We start from the raw sequence: 16,668 nt of genomic DNA on the forward strand, positions 1-16,668 counted from the left end.
GCTTATTTTGTTCTAAATTTAAAAGGCAAGGTAATAATGTTTTACATATAAAGTGACAAATGTAAAAGGAACTTATTAATGTATGATACTTTAATTTCTAGTGCTTACTACTTTCCACCTTAAAAGTCAGCCATGTCATAGTTCTCAGAGTTTTACAAGAGCCATTTTGTTCCTATGCAACATACAAACCTTTGGCCTATAATTAGGGACATTACTTCAGCGCAAGCTGGAATCTGACGTTAAAATCATATAACAAGAGGTTACCCCACTGGTGAGGGTATAGGCCAAGGAACCTCGCCACCCTCCAGTTAGAGAACATGCACTTTTACCTTGAATGCTGTTGAGCACAGTTGGACATTCCACACCTGTCAGACTTATTAGTTTTCTTCCTCTTTTTGAGATGGGAATGTTGGCTGTTAATGTGTAAGGGCAAAAAGCTCGTTGACAGGGGAGGGTTTGTATTGGCAGTCGTTTGGCGTAGCTGACTGCAGATACACACCCCGTCTGTGCTTAGGGGGATGTCTGTGTGCTGAGTTTAGATTGTGGCCTCTGGTGCAATAATGGCCTTCACTCTGTGAGGAGGAAGCGAGCGAGGTGTTTGAAGGAATTGGACCGGGTAATACTTAAAAAAACTCCGGTGGGCTTTTTGCTCCTATCTCCGTAGGGGACATGTCTGTTTCTGCCGCCCCTGTGCATACTCCACTGGATTGGTACCCAGGGGAGTATGCTGCAGGATTCAAAGTCTTTGGAACTACATCAGTGAGTTTCAGGTTCATGGCGTGGGGAATCCTGTGGCTGTCGGGCAGTGTGCTGTCGACGAATTTACCTAATGAAGTTGAAGTTTCTTAGATCTTTCAGGTAGGTCTGCTATTACCTTTAGCTGAGGCTACTCCTCACCAGCCGAGGCTGCTACTCACCAGCCGAGGCTACTCCTCACCAGCGCCTCCCTGTACTATTTGTACTCAGGTGTTGTGACACCAGTGGTGAAGGTGTGGTGGTTCTCCCTTAGCACTAGAAGACATGTTATTTGGTAGCTGTTGGCATGGCAGGTAAGGTGCTGGTGTCGGGAGCTTAGGGTGGGGCCACAGTTGTCAAGGTAAGTGCCAATTGTCCTGAACCTTGTGCCAGAGGGTTCAGAGCTGTTGACTTCCCCCAGTGTCAGTGGTTGTGCCTCCGGCCCTGCAAATTGCAGTCATGGGAGCCTTGCAAGTGCCTTCCCTCTCCCCTGGTTATGGTGTGCCACAGTGCTATGGCTCCGGTTGGAGCAACCCATGTGGTTCTCTCTCTGGGGGAGAGTTGTCGTGGACAGTTTCACAGACATCGACTGCTCTGCCTGCAGAGACAGGAGGAGGTTGATGTGCGTGTCCTATTTCTCATCCTCCTTGGATTCTGACTACTCTTCTAAGATGAAAAGGAGACCAAAGAATTCAGGATGCAGAGTCGCAGGGATAGGGCTCCTTGTGACACCATCTCTCTTTCAAGGGAGGTGGATGCCACCAGTGTGGTTCCTGGCCCTGTGAGGACTGGAACCATGTTTCTGTGTCATGGGGTTTTGTGGACAGGGCCTATTCCTGCCCCAGTGCCACAGGGGGACCCGGGCCCTGACCCTGGATCATGTATCCTGGGACCCTAGGCCCTGTCCTTTGACGGCCAGTGTTCCACTAGTATTGCTGCCCACAGGCCTGTGGCTGGTACCTGGAGCTGCAGCTCATTGTGATCATAGGAGGCACCCGGGGTTCTACCTTTGTACCATGGCGAGGACCCAGTATTCAAATTTTGTGCTTTGGCCCTCGAACAGGCTGTTCCGGTCCTGTGTCATGACCCCCCGGTCAGTGACCAGGACCCGTGTGTTAACGCTTGGCCGTAGCCCATGCCCAGACTTCCCAATGGCTCAGCTACCCGGGTGAGTTATATACAGTGTACTTTCTGAGAGTTTATGTACAAGAGGTGCTTATTTCCCCCGAGAATGTTTTCTAATTGATTCGGGATCGCAAGCTTCACGTATCTTCTAGAACCTCAGTGTCTCACAGAGCTCTGGCATTTGCTTCGTCTTTGCTGTTCCATTACACAATATGATGTTGACATAACTGTTTCTATGCTGCCTTCCGGATAGAAAAGACAGTGCCTTTTAAAGGATTGCACCTGTCTCTGTAGTGGTTTGCGGACTGTGGCCAGAGGTAGCACCCGAACTGCCTAGTGTCCGAATGCCGACCACAACCCGACGTTCACTACACAACAAATATACAACAGTGGAATACCCAAAAACCTGAGTAACAGTTCAACAGACCGGAGTACTGGGCACCACCCCTTGATTTATACTGGGCAAGGGGACCCAGCTAGAACCTGACTTACCCGTTTGCTTCTCCTCCCTTTTGCTTGCTGATCATAAGTACAAGTATTAGAACATTAGGTGAAAAGAAATATTGTTTAATTAATTACGGGACAGTGTGGGAAGAAAGAATTATGATGAATTATTGTACTTAAGAGATCGTAAAAAAACAGTGGCTGTGGAAAAGAAACCGTGGTGGGAGGTTTTGAAATGAAATGGTCGATTCCTAAAAACAAGAAAAAAATATTTATTTATATTTATCTGTCAATTCCAATAACCAAATTTAGGGCAAAATTATCAGTCCTTTACACTCCAGCTCCACAAATAACAAACAAACTAGAAATTACCCATAAGAAAATATAGATCTGTGAAAGTACTGTGCTACCATACTTTCCCCTGAATCAATACTGTCCCTTCAATATCCAGTTCACCACTAAGCTGCAAAGTCACTTACAATTTTTCCATATTCTGAATAGTTCAGCCGCATACGCTGCTGTGCAGGTCTCTGCGGGCCCACCATTACAATGTCTCGAAAAGTTTTTCAACTACATTTGAAATCTCTCAATCTTGGAAGGGGTTTTGAATAAGTCTGAATTCGTACTAAACTCAAAAGTCACCCTCTTCCTAACATCGGAATTCACTTCTTGGGCCTCTGACCAGATATGCCATTTCAATAGCTCCTGTTAACTATTTAATGTTCATGACACTCTCAAATAGCAACACAGTAGCTTACTTCTAGTTACAAGGTATGGATATAGAACAGCATCACAGACTAGTACAGACTGATAACAGGAAATATCCTAAATTCGCTCTCCCTTACACTCCCTACTGAGTTTAGGGGCTGCTGTCAATAACTGGAAAGGAATAATATACAAATACAAGCATTTTTTTTATATGGGCACAGAGGGATATAAATATACATATATATATACAGGTATAAAAAAAATGACTGTTTCATACAATACAAATCCACTAAGCTTTCATAGATACAAACATATTTTATTCCATTCCCCCCCATTAGCCCTCAAGCCCATCCAAAAAAAAATGCCACGTAACTGACAGCAACACCCCACACAAACTCTGTACATTCAAATGGAAAAAGCAAATTTACCTTGCAAAAAAAAAATTCGGTAAAAAGGTAGGATGATCAACTAAAGATTTAATTCATCATCCCTTCCTTAAGTTACATATCAAATTACATAAATTTACATTAGTTACAATACATTTTTTTCCACAGACTCATGACTAAACAAAAAGCAATAGGAATAGTCAACCTTTTAAACACAATGGAGATCCAGTACTTACAAATAAAAAGTTAGATTATTGTCTATTCCTCCCAACAATGCTTCAATAATATACAACATAACAATTTCCATTATACTATACAGAAAACATCAGTATTACAGGTATACACTCAGGATCTATCAAGGGAAAAAAATTACATCCATTGCAGTCCAAAATCAATTTAAAAGCATACAAAACTCATTGATTTTGGACTACAGGTTTTACATGATAAAAACAATTTATTGAATTTATTATAACTGTCACGGTCAAGGTCAATTTACAGGTACAATAATGCAACAATTACAGAAACCGTGACTAAATAAAGATTTCCTCACACCACGTGTCCCTTTCTCAGCCTTTCAGATACCCAATGTGGGAATTAAAATATAACAAAAAAGGGTAATTACTATCAAAACTTTCTTTAAAAAACTGTTCAAAGATTAATTCAGTGGGAGAATTATAGTTCTTCTTCTGAGTCTCAAAATTCTGTCTCGGGACATGCGCCGGGATTCAGCAATCTGCTGGCGAGCCATATTAATCTCGCAGCACAGGAGACAGGCTAAGCCGGTGACTCTCCAGATACAGGCTGGGTGTCTTCAATCGATCGATAACCTTGCACAAGAGTTGTTATCGGCGGGTGATCGACACACTTTGAGGTAAACCAGAGACAGAATCCGTAGACTCAGAAGAGGACAATAAAAATCCCGAAAAATCAGGCGATGACTCGGGGCAACGTTGTGTTTCGGGCGACCCAAACAGTGCTGTATCGTTCAGGTTAGATATACCTGACTGTGCCACTTCAGCCTCGAGCTCTGACCGGTGTTTTAATCCGCCATCAGAATGTAAGAAAGGGTTTAAATTCTGAGGTGACTCAGGAATGGAGGATGGTCCCCCCTCTGTAATATTCATCTGGTCAGTGAGACGAGGTCTCCACTCCAGGACTCGAGACTGAACTAAAGGTAAGTCAAGAACAGGACCTTTTGACCTAGTCCATGGGGGACTAAATCCACTTCAGGCGACAGTCGGTCGTCACAATCGGGTGGCAAAAAGCCGAGAAAGTCATTATCAGGATAAATAGACACTGCTGATTCAGAAACAGGGCTTTCTAAAGTAGCAGGTCTTGACCAATCTGGACTGGAACTCTTGGAAACACCAGAAGGTAGTTCCAATAATGGAATACTAGCAACTTCCCAGAATTCCCAACTCCCCGGAGGATGAACGATACCTTCCTCTTGGAAAGAAGCAGCTAAGAACTGGGGCATTGGCAATTCAGGAACAGGACAGTGAACCACTGACTCGGGAGACAAAATAGGGGTTTTACACATTTCAGTGGGGCTGTTCTCCCATAGTTGGAGGACCAAATGATCTCGAAACGATTCAGGCTTTAACACAGGAGTCTCATCACAAGTTTCCGGAGGATATAACCAAGCATCCAGTGCTTTCTTTCTCTCGTAAGTCCTAGCAGGCTTAAGAATGGGCTTAGGCTGAGTAGTAGCTCTAGTAGGATGGTGACTTTTCCTCTGTCGTCGGGACTTGATACAATCTCGAGACAGAAGGTAGGACGCCACTACTGCAGCCACCCCATAGGAGTCGCCATCACTACTAGAACTAGAACTCTCAGAGACTTCAGAAGAAACAGGACTGTCATCCATGAGTTCTGGACTATTCAGAGTCTCTGTAACAGGATCAGGACCCTTCGGATACCAGAGAAAGTGCCTCCTAAGATAAACTGGAGGTTCAAACCAGGCCTTTAACTGGATATGGTGAGCTTTTACCAGTTCACCATCAGGCAGTCTCTGCAACTCATAGGTGACCTTATTCTCGTGTACCTTAGTAACACGGAATACCCCCTCAAACCTAGGGATGAGCTTGTTCGTCAGAAGGTGTCCCAACAGGTGCACCTTCTTAAGCACCAGAGAACCCTCTTTAAACGATTTGTACTGAGGATGTCCTTCAGCCCATGGGTCTCTCGTTTCTGCTGATAGCAATGGGATACTATCAACATCGTGAGCACCCTTCAGTATGTTCTCAGCTGGAGTACAGCCAATCTCAGTGTGGTGGGAATGGTTGTAGCTGAGAACTGCTCGGGATAAGAACTGGTCCCATTTCCGAGATTCCCCAGAAATCACCCTCAGTAACTCACCAATGGTACGATTCACTCGCTCCACTGCACCGTTACTAGAGGGTTTATACGGAGTTGTTTTCACATGTACAACATTATACCGCTCCAACAACTCAGTAAATTCCTGGGAAATAAACTCAGGGCCGTTATCAGTCAATATCCGGACTGGAACACGAGGAATAACAGGAAAAACTCTGTCTTCAAGCGCCTGGCATATCGTACTGCTCTTCTTATTCCTTATGGGTACTGCCGTCACCCACTTGGAATAATGGTCGACTACCATCAGACACCCAATAAAACCAGTACTGGTTGTTGGGAGACTCACAAGATCCATCGCAACCAATTCAAAGGGAGAAGAGGTCACTATTTTCAAGGTCGGAGGGGCAACCACCTCCCTTGAGACCTTACAAGTCTGACATTCCCAACACGTCCGACACATATCTCTGATTACATTAATCAAAGATCTGTGCCAGACGAGTCGACGGAACATTGCAATCATTTTTCCGATCCCCCAGTGAGCATTCTGGAGGTGTGTCTCGGCAACTAGGTCAATCAGGACATTGAAGGTGACTACTGGGACTACTGAGCCGTCTGGGTTCCGCTTCACTAGCAAACCCTGGTGAACTTCCAGGTTTGACCAACATCTCTTATAGGGTAGACAGGAGCGTGGAACTCGAGATGCAGGAACCCCAGAGTAGATCATCTTAATGACAGATTGAATCTGTCGATGATCTCCTTTGATCTTGGACACCTGACTGAAGGACAGAAGAGCATTTCCAGAGAACACTCCCTAATCAGATTCAGGATCAGTTACCTTCATAACAGTGGTCTCGGTATGCAGGGAAGAGACTGAGAGTACCTTGGGAGACAACTGAAGAACAGTAGTGTGCTCATACACCAACTGTTCTCGGGGTGAATCCAGTGTCAGGTAGGCCGCGTCCAGTATATTCCTACCAAGAACATAACAAAAGTTAATGTCTTTGGCAGCTACCACCGCATAGTTAAACAGCAGTAGCCTCCACCCAGAAGGACACTTCACCTCTAACTGGACGTAGCCTAGAATGCTGGTGCAGAAACCAGTCAACCCCTCTAGCTGTTCTCCTGACAGTACCTGGTACTCTATGCCAAGTTGGCTCAGTACAGACTCACTTACTAGACAAACCTGTGCTCCTGTATCAACAAGAGCACAAAATAAGGTCTCCTGCATCATTACTATACCTACTGCCGAGTGTAAAGACATGGGTACAACTGGACTGACGAGGTGCCTTTTCTGTCACGTACTGGATTACAGGACAATCCTCCGGCGCTTCCTGATCATCAGTGATCAAGCCCTCAGCGTCAGGAACACGAGATTTGACCTCCGCCTTATGGCCCAGAATCACGTCAGTTGGAGGGACGTAATTGCGGAGCTCAATCAGAGGATTAAAATGCACTCCAGACAGACACTGAAGATGCACACACTGAGGCTCAGTCACGGATGGATCACGATAGACTACGGGACAAGTGGGACCCCAATGGACCCAGATTTCCAGGTTCAATAACTTTGATGCTGCCAATAGCAACTCCAGAGCTGGGACTGTACCTGGAAATCTCATTGCCTTGATCCTGTTCCTGCTGGTCTTGTCCAGTTTGAAGCCTAGTCGACTGGCGTCTTTCAGAAACTGCTGAACTAAGGCATCCTGGAGCTTGGCTCCCTTCAGCGGAGAGTCGGGTGCGACACCTGACCCTTCTGTCCAGCAGTTCACGACTAGCTCTAAGGATTCGATGAGAGAATCTGGACCACCACGAACCTCCTTATACAAGGCCAGTCCAGCAGGCAACTTGGGAGTGCTGGGTTCAGTAGCTAACAGACAGTCAGTTAATGCGGGCCAGCGAGATAACCAGTCAGCGGCGGCATTCTGATCTCCTGGACAGTAATTAACAAAAGTTGAATTCGGACAGGTCCTCCAGTGTCAGTGCTAGACGACTGTCCACCATCTTCATGTCATGAAGGTACATCGGGACGGTGATCAGAATGGATCACGAAGAACTGACCATAGAGGAAGGCCCTGAAGGTTTTCACTCCCCATCGCAGAGCAGCCAACTCACGCTCAATGGTAGAGTAACGGGTCTCGCAGTCAAGGAAAGTCATAGAGTCATACGCTATAACCCGACGCTCCCCTGGATGCTCCAAGGACTCCTGGCACAGACAAGCACCAGCACCTTCAGCCGAAGCGTCAACAAACAACTCCAAGGGTTTAGCATCAGCGGAGTAGTCAGGGTATGACAACATAATGTCCTCTTTGATCAGTTCCTTCAAGCGCATAAAGGCACTGTCCATTTCTGCAGTCCACTTCAGTTTCCTAGTTCCTTTAGATTTTCGTCCTCCAGTCTTCGCAGATAATGGTTTGGCTATCTGTGAGAACATGGGGTTAAACTTCCGTTGGAAGTTGACCAGTCCCAGGAATCCCCGTAGCTCACGCACAGTGGTCGGTTTAGGGAAGTCTTCCACTTTCTGGATGTATTCTGGTAGCTTACGCATACCAGAACGTCCAACCAGATGACCAAGATACTGGACCTCGGCTTGAACCCAAGAACGCTTCCCGAGTTTTATCTTGAGTCCGTGCTTCTGGAGAGTAGCCAAAACTCGTTCTACCAGTTTCAGGTGTTCCTCGAAAGAAGACCCAAGTATCAATATGTCGTCAATGTAGACAACCACCTTGGCTTTCGGGAACTCTTGGAGAATACTCTGCATTTCTCTCTGGAACACTGCAGGTGCATTTTTCAGTCCAAACGATAAGCGTCTGAATTGCCAGTGTCCAAAGGCGGTAGAGAAAGCCGTGTATTCCTTACTGTCCTCTGCCAATGGTAACTGGTAGTATCCACGAACCAGGTCAAGGGTTGTAAAGTATTTGATTCCTTGAAGTCCAAATACAGTGTCGGCCATGTTAGGCATCGGGAACTTATCAGAGACAGTCACCTTATTCAGTCTACGGTAGTCCACACACAACTGTATACTATTGTCCTTTTTTCGGACTGGAACAATGGGTGAAGACCAAGGAGAGATACTGGGTTCAATAATACCCAGTTCATGCAACTCCTTGCACTTTTCCTCGATGGCATCAGCGACGGGTTTGGCAAACCGTCGAACTCTGATAAATGGGCGTCTCGTCATACAGGTGGATGCGTATTGGTGTGCTTGAGCACTCTCCCACATCATCATCACCAGTACTGATGACTGGAAGATGACGTCGAAGCATTTGACAAAGCTGGTCCTTCTGAGAAGAGTCCAGTTCGTCGGAGATAGACAGATTGTCTATCTCTTCCAATACGCTCGGTTCAGGAGTCAGGTCACACTCCTGCGCTATCAGGCAGGATAGAGCATCATCCACCATTGCCATGGTGAACACTTTCCCCAAGAGATCGCCCTTCTTGATCTTGGCAGTTTCTTCAGATGAACCCTTGATTAAAACTGAGGCTTTTCCATCTTTCAGTTCGAGGATGCCAGGAATTGCTGTAACTTTCCTTGACAGACCGGGGGTTATGATGTCGCCATCATAATACATTTCCGGCCAACAGTTGGTCGGACAAGCTGGGCACCTAAAAGACGTGTCAAGTCCCTTAGGAAAGTTAACACTAACTGGAACAAGTACTGACTCAATACTGGCAATCCTCATTGAATCGGTTGCGTGGACATCAAGTGCATAAAGCACTTGCTGACAACAGGCTCCACGTATCGGGACATAATACTCCCAAAGAGGCTCTTGGGGAGTACTGCCAACGCTCAGCCGATTTCGGGAACCGTCAACTATCACCCCATTTGCTCTTAAGAACTGGTAACCAAGCACTACATGCTCAGCCATAGTTCCTGAAGGCACTACATGGAACACACCCGGGGCAAATGTCATTCCATGCAGTATAGAGGTCAACAGTACAGTACCTAGGGTCTTAGGTCCTGTTTGCCCTAAACCCTTCAGTCCAATGGTGTTGGGTACCATCTGCAGCTGGTAATCCTGTACTACTCTCGATGACAGGAGGTTGACCACAGCTCCGGAGTTAATGAGAGCATCCAACGCTCCCGATGGAAACTCAGACATGGTCACTGGGACAACCATGAGTGGTACAGGAGCCAACTGCGCCAGGTTAACCCTACGAAGGGTTTTCAATACAGCCTCAGTTTCTGCTTTCTCACTGGAGGAGTCAGTTGGAGAAGCTCTGGACTGTGTCGAGGACAGGTTATCACAGGCCAATCCTGAAAGAGCCATTGGAGGTGCAATGACTTTTTCAGGTTGAGGGGTAACCTTGGAAATCGAGATTTCCGAGGCTGCCGCCGGAATACTAGGAGCATGCACCCTAGCACTCACACCCTCCTTCGATGTAGCCCCATCTTCTACACCGAAGGCCTGGTGTTTAAAGCCCTATGATACTCCTCAGTTCTTGACTTCCTGGGCTTTGCCTTCTTGCTTCTCTTCTTCTTCTGCACAGTCCGAGAAGGAGCACTGGATTCGCTCCCACTTCGGGTCTCCCGGCTACTGGTTGATCCAGAATAGGACGACGGGGTCGGAGTAGCATTCACCGGTACTGCTCTTCACCTTGAAGGAGTCTGGACAGAGGTAGTCTCCATCCCAGGGCTGCGGGCATTAGCTGTGTTCTGGACAGGTGATCTGCTCATAACCGGCTCCTGTCGTCCACACTGTGCCACATGATGGCTGGACGAGCCACAACGTAGGCAGAGGTTGTGGCGTCTGCGACACTCGTCCACACAGTGCCCTGGTTTTCGGCACCATGCACAGTACCTCCTCTGAAACTGAAGAGATCTATCCGGGGTATGCGATGGTGGCAGGCGCACTTCCACAGGTGCAGGTTTGGGGACTGGTCGAGGAGGAGTGCGTAAATACGCTCTGTCAGGTCCAGGTGAACGGCTGGGGGCAGCCATGGCAACCCTGTCGGCATACGAGCCGTGCCATGACTGTCCCACACGACTGATGGCCAAATCCTCTGCCTTCTGGCTTCACTGACGGGATGCCTCGTCGAGAACACTCAACAGGTGTAAAACATCCTGCCAAGTGGCCTGACGGCCTGCGGAGACATTAATGGTGGCCAGAGACTGTTCCAGCCAACTTGCAGCTCGGCTCGGAACAGTTCTTAGGAGCTTTCGCCTAAGCTCCCTCCGGTCCAAACTACGGCGAGGATTGGCAGACTTGTACAGGGAGGCTAACCGGACAGCATAGATTTTCAGCAGTTCGCCCTCGCCACAGGTGGCACTGCTGAACCGGGCCTTTCTACCAGCATCACGCCTCTTTCAGGCTTCACGGCACCAGTCAAGGAGGCGTTCCTTCATGACGGGGTATGAGATCTCGGGACCCCCCATAGCCGAGAACGCCTCATGGATTTCTCCCTTCAGAAATTTCCCGAGATCAACAGTCCACCGACCAGAGCTTCCTGCGGTATACTTACTGGCACAGTAGGCCTCGAAATCCCTCAGGAATCGGGCAAAACTCTGGCCAGTTTCCAGCTGGAAGATTCCAGGCTTGGGGTTCCTCCTGGAGTCAAGAACCTTGATAAGATCAGACAGACTGCGTTCTGTCTGGAGGGACTGGACATGGTCGGTGGAGACAGCGTCTTCTGAGCTGACACTGAGACAGGAGCTAGAAGTGTCACTACCAGAATCTTCACTGGTAGACTCCTGTGATGAAGATGTCATTTCGGGTATGGCTCGTCTGGCTCTTTCCTTGGCCTGGCGTCTCCGCTTTGGGATAGCCCCTGTCTGGGCAAGAACTGCCTCAGCAGTAGCTGCTGGAGCCTTTTCTGGCCTACTGGCTTCAGCCGGATTATCCAGGAACTGCTCCCCTAGTCCACTGGCTGCAGGCTCTGGTGGACTAACAGAGTTAGTTGCCAGAACAGGCGAGGAAGCAAGCAGTCCACTTGGCACAGGAGACTCCCAAAAGCATGGTACAGGGGGGATTAACGTTGTAAACCCTGGAGGGGGCTGGAGACCTCCAATCAGTGGCTCTGCTCCAGTCACTGGAATTGTCAGACCATTGTAATTTGGCCAAGCAGGGGACGTAGATGGAGCACTGGTGGTCACTGTGGTTGTGACCCCAGTGGCAATGTGGCACGTTGGTGACGGCTCAACGGTCTTCAGGGCCGCCACTTGAAGTGTCAGGGACTTGACCTGAGTTGTCAGGTCACTGACAATCCTGACAAGACTCTCTACATCCCGGCTCAGGCTCTTCTTAGCCCTTCGGCGTTTACTTGATGACGATGCCATCACTAAAGGTTGGTGTTTCCCGGGTCTGGGCACCAAAAATTATGTAGTGGTTTGCGGACTGTGGCCAGAGGTAGCACCCGAACTGCCTAGTGTCCGAATGCCGACCACAACCCGACGTTCACTACACAACAAATATACAACAGTGGAATACCCAAAAACCTGAGTAACACTTCAACAGACTGGAGTACAGGGCACCACTCCTTGATTTATACTGGGCAAGGGGACCCAGCTAGAACCTGACTTACCCGTTTGCTTCTCCTCCCTTTTGCTTGCTGATCATAAGTACAAGTATTAGAACATTAGGTGAAAAGAAATATTGTTTAATTAATTACGGGACAGTGTGGGAAGAAAGAATTATGATAAATTATTGTACTTAAGAGATCGTAAAAAAACAGTGGCTGGGGAAAAGAAGCCGTGGTGGGAGGTTTTGAAATGAAATGGTCGATTCCTAAAAACAAGAAAAAAATATTTATTTATATTTATCTGTCAATTCCAATAACCAAATTTAGGGCAAAATTATCAGTCCTTTACACTCCAGCTCCACAAATAACAAACAAACTAGAAATTACCCATAAGAAAATATAGATATGTGAAAGTACTGTGCTACCATACTTTCCCCTGAATCAATACTGTCCCTTCAATATCCAGTTCACCACTAAGCTGCAAAGTCACTTACAATTTTTCCATATTCTGAATAGTTCAGCCGCATACGCTGCTGTGCAGGTCTCTGCGGGCCCACCATTACAATGTCTCGAAAAGTTTGTCAACAGTACATTTGAAATCTCTCAATCTTGGAAGGGGTTTTGAATAAGTCTGAAAGTCACCCTCTTCCTAACATCGGAATTCACTTCTTGGGCCTCTGACCAGATATGCCATTTCAATAGCTCCTGTTAACTATTTAATGTTCATGACACTCAAATAGCAACACAGTAGCTTACTTCTAGTTACAAGGTATGGATATAGAACAGCATCACAGACTAGTACAGACTGATAACAGGAAATATCCTAAATTCGCTCTCCTTTACACTCCCTACTGAGTGTAGGGGCTGCTGTCAATACCTGGAAAGGAATAATATACAAATACAAGCATTTTTTTTATATGGGCACAGAGGGATATAAATATACAGTACATATATATATATATATATATATATATATATATATATATATACATACAGTATACAGGTATAAAAAAATGACTGTTTCACACAATACAAATCCACTAAGCTTTCATAGATACAAACATATTTTATTCCATCTCAACTTAGCGGGAATGCTTGAAGCACATTGTTAGCTTTCCAAATGGTTTGATAAAGCACTTCGTAGCGATAAATGCCTATAACGCTTCTATCCATGCCTAATTTTACAAAGGGGTCCCATTCTTAAGCAGGCGCACTCTTGTGAGTAGAAGACACGATGTAGCTGCACAAGGTTCTTTCAAGCAAGAACACTGATCGAGCAAACACACAGCCTAGAGTTCTGTTGTAGGATTTTAGGCAATCTCCACATCATTGTGTGGCAAAAAGGCTTAGTTGCTCGCCATTACTCATCCTGTTTGCCATTCAGTATGATAAGAAACTTTTGGGACTCTCCTAGTCACAGACTGTTGGTGAATTTCAAAGATGCCTTCCAACATCTCCGTGGATCTTAGGCATATAGGCCTTTTGTCCCTTTCCCCGTCTTTCCTCTCACTTAACAGTTGGTAGAATGCATCAAGATTCTGAAAGACCCTGATCGCTCTCTAGTAGCCACTGGTTGAATGGTGTCCAGGAGAGCTGTTTATATCTCTTCCCTTATTGGGGAAGCTCCCTAATTCCTAAGGAACTGGGGTAATCAGTCTTTACCTTTTAAGAGTTAAAGTCGTTTGAAAGCTTTTTTTTTTTTGTCGCCAGCATTCCGAAGGATAGAAGATAATCTTCATCGCCTTGGTTCAGCAGTTCATGGCAAGAACTTGGAATCTAATCAGACATGACTTCAATCCTTTATCCTCTCCTCCCTACAAAGGCGACTAGATAGGCAAGAATGACTTGCCTACCTGTTCCTGGGGGGGAGGCACTGCGAATGTTCCTTCAGTATGGAAGGAATACGAGATCCTGCAATACTGTTTCGTTCTGGCTTCATGAGAACAATTGTACTTGTGCTTACACAAGGGGACCACTCTGGATGCAATCACATGAAGCCACAATATCAGATCTACTCGAGCCTTTAGGAAGAACCCATTAGCGGTGCAAGTGCTAAAAGCCAGAGACTGGGAGCACTAGGCAACCTTTACAGCCCACTATCCATGGGTGTATGCTTACAAGTCTTTAGATATGTTTTCACTGTAACCTGTAGTAGCTGCTCAGCTGGTTGTGTACCTTGCCTAGCTCCCTACGGAACAAGAAGCATCTCGTCGAAGATAACGGTCATGAAGTTAGTCTAGGATGGAGGTGTACCATCTGACCCTTTTCCTCTCTTCCTTCCCCTTTGTGTGTGAGGGGGGGGGGGGGTAGCAGTCATTCCATTATTTGCTGGCTCGTACTCTGATGCGGGTGAGCTTCCATACCAGGCAGTTGTTCTATACAAGTCAGTTGTAGAATATCTACCCCATCCTCCTTATCAGGGGGAGAATGGATAGAATGTATGATACATTATGCCTAATTGACCATACATTACGATATCAGATCCTTCCTAGGGTATAGGGTCTTCCGCGACCGTATGCTTATAAACAGAAACTTATCCTAACCCATTAGAATCTATTCTCAAGTGTTGGGAGGTGGTAGGAATTAACACTCCTGCATCTATATTATGTCCAAGTGTATTGACATCTTGGGATTTTTAACCAGCCAGTATTGTTATAGGGGCTTCCCCTTTCCTAAGGACGAGTCTCCTATTATGAGACGAGGGTTTGTATTCACATAGGAACAAATCATAAATTATTTCTACTTTTATATGTAATACATTAGCATATTCTATATTCTTTATATTTTACCATGGATGATGTTACTGAAAGTATAGTCTTTATATTGAAGTGCATCGTAATATATTTGAATAAGACTGTCAGATCTGTACAATTAATATCCTATATTTATTTTCCAGACTAGAATCGTCGAAAGCGAAGAAAATTATCAAGAGCCACCTGCCGAAAAAAGGAAATTAAACTGTCAATAAGGAATCACGGATTATGAGGCATTCCTAAAGACATCAAGATGAAGATCAGCAGGAATGATATGAGATTTACTACAGAAGACAATCCAGAATGTCTCAGGGGAAAAAACTTCTATCAATTTCATTAATCAGAAGTCAAAAGGACCGAATCACCTCAACAGAAGCCAATGATGTATAATCAAACTCCTCTGGAGAATTAAAATACACTCATTAGAAAATCCATTACAGTACTACAAATATCTTGAAATTTGCAATTGACAAGTTATTGAGATTTTAGGGGGTTATGTATAATGTTGGTCACTCCATCTATATACCATAGGTTAAATGGCAATCACTAACTGATGATAAAAAACTGTTAAGGTAAATAAGTAATGTTGTATAAATTTTAATGATATTAACAGTTTATTTCAAGTTTATCAAAGTGGTTTTATTTCTGGAAGCTGTAAATTTATTAATTATGGTATAAATTTTAACAACGATATTACCAGATTATTTCAAGTTTATCAATGTCTTTTATTTCTGGCAGATGTAGATTTAATTATTAGTTGAAAATATTAACATTTATTCAGTCAGTGCATATAAAGCTAATGCTAATTATTCTTAATTTTATGCACCTTTACGTGTATTAGCAAGTAGCTTATTCGTTCTTGATTTGTTCCGTAACCGAAATACAAACCACGCTATTTACAAAGGGTTATTACTTTTAGCGTAGCTGAAATGGCGAGCCATTAGAATTTAACGAGGGTGTATTACCCCCGCGCTAGTTAGCGGGGGGGTAGGGGAGTGGTAGCTAGCTACCCCTCCTCCCCCTCACACACAGGTGAATACTCACTTTCACTTTTGGCTCGGACTGTGACAGACGTCTCTGTCTTGGTCCTCGCTTGGCAGCCATTGTCTGTTTTGTCTTTACTTAATCGCTTACTTTTCTTTTACTCAATATATATGTAAACATGTTTTCATGTTTGTATATATATTTGAGTATAGAAATAAGTAAGTTTCCTTTTCAGATGTGTGTGTGTAGTGTACGATATCTACGTGGAGGCCTCGGCAGTTAGGCCACCACGGCCTAATTTTATGGGGTGCGATCGAGTTTGACTTCGGTCTTTCTCTCTCTCTCTCTCTTGAGGTCGTTCACCCTTTTACTATGTTTTACTTCGCCCTTGTAGCTTCCTTCCCGTGTGGGTGGGGTTGCTACGCCGTACATTTTGTCTCAATTAGTTTATGAATCTAATTGTAGTTGTTAATTTTTCAGCTTGTAGAACGATTCCTTTCGGGGTTTTCGTTTTTTCTTTAGTGTTCATTCATTTTTAAATTACATAATTACATAGTTACATAATTATAATTGTTATAATTCTGTTTTGGTTACAGCTCTCCTTCCGCGAGTGTAAGTGGTTGTGAGGGCACGTGCCTGTTGTGTAATTCTTGTTCCTTTTCCTCGGGATTCCTCTTCGGAGCCTTCCCGGGGGAATGAATGTGTACTAATATTATTTGTTTTATTTTTTTACAGTTACCGATCTAGTTCGTTTCTGTAATATA

General features: G+C 45.2%; 1 long non-coding RNA gene across 1 annotated transcript in view; it reads left to right on the plus strand.

The window, feature by feature from the left end:
• The window catches only part of LOC137622073 (uncharacterized), a 33,634-nt gene extending 18,175 nt beyond the window's left edge, over positions 1-15,459 (plus strand). Inside the window, exon 2 of the long non-coding RNA XR_011040345.1 lies at positions 15,064-15,459. This is a non-coding gene — a long non-coding RNA (uncharacterized lncRNA). The remainder of the gene's footprint in view (positions 1-15,063) is intronic.
• Positions 15,460-16,668: the final 1,209 nt, after the last annotated feature.

This window comes from Palaemon carinicauda, chromosome 28 (assembly GCF_036898095.1).
Source record: "Palaemon carinicauda isolate YSFRI2023 chromosome 28, ASM3689809v2, whole genome shotgun sequence".
Lineage (NCBI taxonomy): Eukaryota > Metazoa > Arthropoda > Malacostraca > Decapoda > Palaemonidae > Palaemon > Palaemon carinicauda.